The sequence below is a fragment of the Psammomys obesus genome, unplaced genomic scaffold (genome assembly GCF_907164565.1).
Source record: "Psammomys obesus unplaced genomic scaffold, mPsaObe1.curated_primary_1811, whole genome shotgun sequence".
Lineage (NCBI taxonomy): Eukaryota > Metazoa > Chordata > Mammalia > Rodentia > Muridae > Psammomys > Psammomys obesus.
Window position 1 is genome coordinate 22420828 of NW_026585895.1, and position 6867 is coordinate 22427694.

Sequence of the window (6867 nt, forward strand, 5' to 3'; positions counted from 1 at the left end):
ATTGACTTCTAAGGTAACATGTTCACGGGATCCATGGCCCAACAGGATGGCCCACAACAGATGCCAGACTATGTTCTTGGACTTTTACAATTGTGAGTCAAACCTCTCTTTTTCATAGATTTCCATCGAGTCTGTAGCATTTAGCTAGCATCATAGAGAATGAACTGAGTCAGAAAGTGACAAGAACTCAGTGAGTGAAGAAAGGGAATGCTTAGAAATGAGGTCAGAGAATCATAGACAAAGTCATCTGTCATTAGTTTGCATTAAGCAGATCCTGGGAGCCCACACACTCTTTCTCTCTGTGTACTCCAAGACTGTAGTCTGACTAGTATACAGACGGAATTATTTAAGAAATTTGGACCAAAGAACAAAATAGCATATTTCAAGTTCTGGCTATAGATTGCTGTGAAAAATTAACTTGTTATATGCGTTTATTGACTATTGTTTATAACCAAACAAAGCTGCTCTCATTTCTATAATAAGAAGAGCTGGTAATATTGTACCTTTCTTCTTTTCAACCCTCAATATTATTATACAATAAAGAGCTGAATATATAATATACCACCAAGAGGGTAATGAGCAGGATTCAATCACACATTTAAATGAATTAAAAAAATCTGAACCATGTCCAAGCCGTTCCATCTAAGCATCACTTAAGAATCTGTTTGTTCAGTTGAGTTTTGTCTCTGCAGCTGCCAAGACACTTCAGTTCTGCCAGCTCCACACTCTGATTGCAAAATAAATGGTGGTCACTTAACAGTGGATGTGAAAAATCAGGGTGTTCCGTGGGAAGACCAGGATGAGAATCCTGATTATAGAACGCTAGAGGCTCCACTCGGAGGCTACTCATATAGCCTGAGGGCCGTTCATCTTGAGGGGGTGTTCTCACCTGCCCCGAATCTAGCAGCCTTTGGCGGGGTGTGTATGCTTTTGGAAGATGGCTGCAACTTTGCTGGAGCCACATTCATAAATATTTTTGTAGTATAATAGGTTGTCAAAACAAATCTGTGTTTTCCATTTGTGTGTGCATGAGTGTGTCAGTACGCCTCTTTATCTCTCTGTCCGTGTGGTAGCAGAGCACAAATAACTTACTTTCTTCATTGCAGATTTTTTCCCCCCTCATGATGTGGATATGTGCAGTTGTGATTAAGGAGGACTGGGCACAGAGATGGCCTTGTGACCTACGGGAACCACCGCTTTGTTTCTATTCTAGAAAAGTTGTTCTCTGGTGTGGCTGGGACCCATGGTCCCTTTCAACATTTTCTGAAGCTTGGTGCTCACTGTAACACTGAAGAGAGAACACCTAGATGGTCTTGTTGACCATACAGTCATGCTTGTAAGATTGTGTCATAGCCATAGCATTGTACCACATTCTACCCATCCTCATTATTTACCAGCTGTGTGACCTTAGGAGAGGCCTCTGACTTCCCTGAGCCTCCATTGCCTTTTTTTTTTTTTTTAGAATTAAGAAAACAATGTAGTGGTTGTGAGAATTGACACCTGACAAGACAAATAAAGCAGTGTAGCGTCTGTCCCAGCCAAATGTGCTATAAATGGCAGCCATTTTTATTATCAGTTTTCATTGGCTTATTTCATATGGCTGGCACAGCATGCATTCTTGGCAAAGCAGTTGTCTCTGGTGCATGAAAACTCAGGGCCCTAGAGGATAGCACATCAAACGCTCCCACTTAATACATACCTGCCTTTGAGTTTTTCACAATATTTTTCTCCTTTCAAGTGAACCTGGAGAAAACATTTTGCTGCTTGCTGCCTGAATTTGCCAGCAATTCTAGTTTCCAAGGAGATTGTAAATGGATGTATTTGTGTCTGCTGATTTGCTTCAACTTTGGGAGGGTTCCTTAGGGGATTCTTCAAAAGAAACAGATTATAATGGAATTGCTTTTCCTTGTTTCATGAGCCATAGAAAGTGTGTGTGTGTGTGTGTGTGTGTGTGTGTGTGTGTGTGTATGTGTGTATTTGTGTGTGTGTGTATGACCTTGGTGATCTAAAAGTTACTTATAAATGGCCAGGCAAAAATGGAATAATTTGCTAATGAAAGATTTATCTCCCCATGACTGCAATTTTATATGTCCTTTTAAATTAATTTACTTTTTTTTTTTCTATTTAGAAAAACATCTAGTGCAATTTGGAATTGTAATTAGGATGCTCTGTGCCATCTGCAGTGCTTGCTGTAATTCTCTAGCCCCACTCAGATTACATCACGAAGAAAGCAGGAGCTGGAGTCTGATTTTCATGCTGGAAAACCCAACAGCACCCATGCCATGTTTATCCTCAGCAAGTGTTTGCTATTGGCTGATCAACAACGAAGTTTGCTTCTGGCTTGCGCTAGTGCTTAGAGCAAAGAATTAAATTGTTGACCAGAAGTGTCATTTTCAACGGCTCTTGATACAAATTCTAAATTGATAGCAATAGTCTGTTTGACATTGACCTGGGCCTCTCTCATTTCTATTTAATCAAATGTGGCTTCGAGTCTCATGAGGAATCATCACTTTTGACTTTTTCTTTTTTTAAAATAAATCTTACTGTTGGAAATTTAAGTTTAGAGTTCAATGTTGTTCTTTTTACTGAACATTCTGATTCTCCATGTCCACTGGTAAGGGACCGTTGTTTATTTTGCAAGCCCTGGTTCAAGTTTAACTGGTCATTCTTTGTTTGTCACGCAGTCACTTGGCATTGAGAAGCATAAAGTGTTGTGGAAACACAAGCTTCAGAAGACTTTGCAGTCTGGTTGCATGCTGTTTGTCTTACTGGCTTGGTGAACTCCAGAAAAGTAATTCGCCTTTGTGAGTTTCTCCGTTGACGTCTATGGACAAAGGTTGCTGTGGTGACAACTGAGAATCATAAGTGAAATGCCAGCAATATGCTTTGCTCATAGGTAGGAGACTCTCTGTTAAGATAAGTTATTCTTTCTTACTTCCAGCATCTCACTGGACAGGTCAGCCCAGTTTATATCCTCCAGAAAGTAGACAGCCTAGATGAGGGATGTGAAAAAGCAGTAGCGATGAACCAATATTAGCAACAGTTGTCCTAGTCTTATTTAAAGTCGGTCTGTGAATAGTTTGGGTGAAAAGAGTGAGTGGTAAACAGCCTAAGAAAAGTCTAAATGAAACATGTTTGGCAGCCAACCTCAGCTTCACGTATTGGAGCTACCCACTTGCCAGTACCTTCTGCTCTGATGGCTGAATTGTGGTGAGCCCACAAAAGCTAACGCCTGCTTGTTAGGCAAGTGGACCATGTTCCTCCCTGGCAGTTGTGTTAGATTAAGTATTGGTAAAGAGTTTGTTTGTTTGTTTGTTTTTATAGATCAAATAGGTAATATGCTTTTAACTCAATTATCTTTAATATTCTCAATTCAAAATACACGCAATGGGATGGGAGTGCTGGGGGAGGAACCCAACCCCCATGAGCAGATTTGTTACCACCCCATCTGCCGTTCCAAATGCTAAATCTCAGGAACACCACTGCTTTGCAGTATGTTATATTTTACAAGACTTTGGGGAAAGAGAAACACAGAAAGATAGTGACAATCACTGCGGGGCTAGAGAGACAGAGAGCATAAGGTTAGAGCTAAAACTTCTAAAAAGCAACTGGAGTGTTGGAAAAAGGAACAGAGGGAAAAGTTGAATATATTTACCAGGGAATTAATGAACAGGCTAAAGGTATTTATGTAGGCAGTGAGCATATGGAAAAGGGGGAAATGAATCACGGAAGAAGGCAGTGAGTCTAACTCTACGAATAATTTTGTCTTGAGAAGTGGTGTGCGTGTTGTGTATGAGAACATTTTCACATATATATGAAAATTATATATATTTAAAAATTGTATATATACTTGAAAATTTTATATATATATATATATATATATATATATATATATATATAAAATTATATATATACACACATGGAAGGAGAAGTTACTAAATTCAGTCCAGAGTATATAATAAGAAAAACATGTCTACCATAATAGTAGTATGATTAATATCATGGTAGTTGATGTGTTCTGCAGCGCTGTATCTAAACTATAGCCTGTATGGTATTAGGGAGCAATTCTAAGAAGGAAGCCATGAAGCCATAGGGGAGAGGCGGAACACGGAGACCTGTGTGAATATGGTAATCTCTTTTGCTTCCTGGCACTTGGATTGCCCCTTCCCCTTTCTGGATTCAAGACTCACTATCATGCCAAGTGACTAGTGTTGCCAAAGACCAGATATCTCCTTGCATGGTGTCTGTTGCAAGTAAAATCTTGGAGGGGATGGGTAGCCTGGAGAGACAGTGGGCTTTAGCGAGACTGTGACAGGAGAGGGTGGAGAGCTTCTGCAATGTGGGACTGTATAGGTCAGGAGGTGTCTTAGTTAGGGTGACTACTGCTGTGATGAAACACCATGACCAACAGCAACCTGTTGGGGGAAAGGGTCATTTTGCTTTTACTTTCACATCACAGCCCATCATCAAAGAAAGTCAGGGCAGGAACTCAAGCAAGAACCTGGAGTGAGGAGCTGATGCGTATAGGCCGTGGCCGAGTGCTTCTTACTGGCTTGTTCCCCATGCCTTGCTCAGCCTGCTTTCCTATAGAACTCAGAATCACCAGCCCAGGGGTGGCGCCAACCTCAATGGGCTTGACCTTCCCACATTGATCACCAATTAAGAAAATGCCCTATGGTTTGTCTACAGCCCAATCTTATGAAGGCATTTTCTCAATTGAGGTTCCCTTCTCCCAGATGACTCTAGGTTGTGTCAGGTTGACACAGACTGGCCAAAGCAGAGGAGAAGATGGATTTGGTCCTAAATGTCTCTGGTACTGAATGTCTTGTGTTGTTAAACAAATTGTAATGTTGGGGACAGTGTTAAAGGAATATATGTGGGAACGGTGGGTACAGGAAGAGATAAATCAATTGGAAGGGATAGTGTATAATACAAAAGAAAAGGCTCACAGCAGTTGAAAAAAAGTGGCAGAACATAGAAAGTATGAAAAAAGCTCTAAGAAGGTGGGTCTAACAAAAAATGAGAGGATAGCCAGGAATGCAGTTTCCTGCTTACCATCGGCAGAAGGAAGCACACACACACACACACACACACACACACACACTACAGCTCAAGTGAGTCCCTGAGTCAGAGGAAAAACACCTGTGACAACCCCAAATGCTCAAGCAAAGTGGCATCGCCTGCAGCAGCCCTCTTGGCTGCAGCATAAGGCCCATGGTTTGCAGAAGGCATGCTCAGAGCTGATAGGTGAGACCATGATCCAGGAGAGAGCTGCTGCTTCTCCTGCTTCCCCTTCTTCCTCCTCCTCCTCCTCCTTCTCCTCTTCTTGCCATCTAGAGATTTAGGGCTTTATTTTTTTTAGTGTTTTACATGTACTTTAGTATCACAGAGGAGGTTTACAATGTTTTTTTTTTTAGGTCAACATTAACAGTGTCCTTAGTTGAATTTGCATGTTTATTAATGGCATCTACGTATATGCAAAGCGTTTTGCTTACTCTGTGTTTGGCTTTACAGGCTCTTGTTTGTCTAAATTACACGGATTCTGCGTCCAACCTAAATATTTCATTCTTTTAAGCACTTGCTGAAAATGTCTGCGACAGCCAGCCACGACTGCAGAATCCTCTGTTGTCAACGTCAAGACCAATGGCATGTATTTATCTTCACGCTCTACCCCAATTCCAAGGGTTGAATATGTATTATACCATTTGAACCTTGCATGAATTGTATAAATTTGATCATTTCATCTTTATTTTATGGCAAAAGGAGGAAAAGGCACAATTGCTTAAATTCATGGAGAACCCTTGTGCTGAAATGCCCACTGCTCAGAATTCCCAAAATGTAATACACAAAAAACAAACAAACAAACAAACTTAAAAAAAATTTAAAACTACTGAAAAAGTTAAGAAGGAAAGAATAAATTCCGGAACCAGTGACTTAGAATTTGTGCGATTCACATGCATGTCAAAGACTGGACCTTGGGCTGGGAGTATAGCTCTTGGGTAGAGGCCTTGAAGTTCAAACCCCAGGTCTACAGACAAATAAAAAACAAAGTGCTTACACATCAAAGTTCATTACAGTAGTATTCACAATCCTTACATGATGGCAATCTACCTACGCAACAGTGGAGGACTAGATAAGGAGAAGATTCATATACGTATTTTTTTTCTTCAGCCTTAGATAACAATAAAGGTATGGCATTTGCAGAAAAATGGATCCAACTGGAGACACCATGTTAAGTGAGTTAAGCCAGTCTCAGAAAGATAAATTTTATGTGTTTTCCCCCCATAGGGTGATTTCTAGATTTTATAAACATATAAAATCATGTATGTATTTATGACATAAAAACAGAAGTGAAACTATCTAAGGAAACAACAGGAAGCTTGAGTGGGAAGCACGGGGAGGAAGGAGAGGATGGGGAGGAAGGGTATGTTCGATGTACAATATACAGTCATAGGAAAATGACTTCCTGTAAAACTACCATGTGCAATGAATCTGTACAATGGGGAAAAGACTCAGAGCTTTGTCCCTTGATCTCTCTTATCCTGTAGGGATGAACAATGCTTGTATTTGGTGTCTTGGTGTTTATCTGAATAGAAAGTAGAATTCTGGGAGAATGGACACAGAAACATTGAGAAGGAGAGCTAATACCCAGACCCTAGGGCAAACTGGTAACTGAATTTCTTTTGGAGTCCAAACGATTGCTGGGGGTTGTCTGTAGACTGAGGCTGTAACAGACCTCAGAAAGAAAGAATATTTTATTAGTATAATTTCTTTTTAGAGTTTTGATTCTTTTAAAATGTACAAATTAGAGAATGTCATTTGTGTGTGTGTGTGTGTGTGTGTGTGTGTGTGTGTGTGTGTGTGTGT

The 6867-nt window shown here is 40.3% G+C and overlaps 1 long non-coding RNA gene across 1 annotated transcript; it reads left to right on the forward strand.

Annotated features, from left to right (window-relative positions):
• The first annotated feature begins 2802 nt into the window (after positions 1-2802).
• On the forward strand, positions 2803-5715 carry LOC129671698 (uncharacterized). Its single transcript, XR_008719370.1, has 2 exons — positions 2803-2896; positions 5515-5715. It is a non-coding gene; the product is annotated as an uncharacterized LOC129671698 (long non-coding RNA).
• Positions 5716-6867: the final 1152 nt, after the last annotated feature.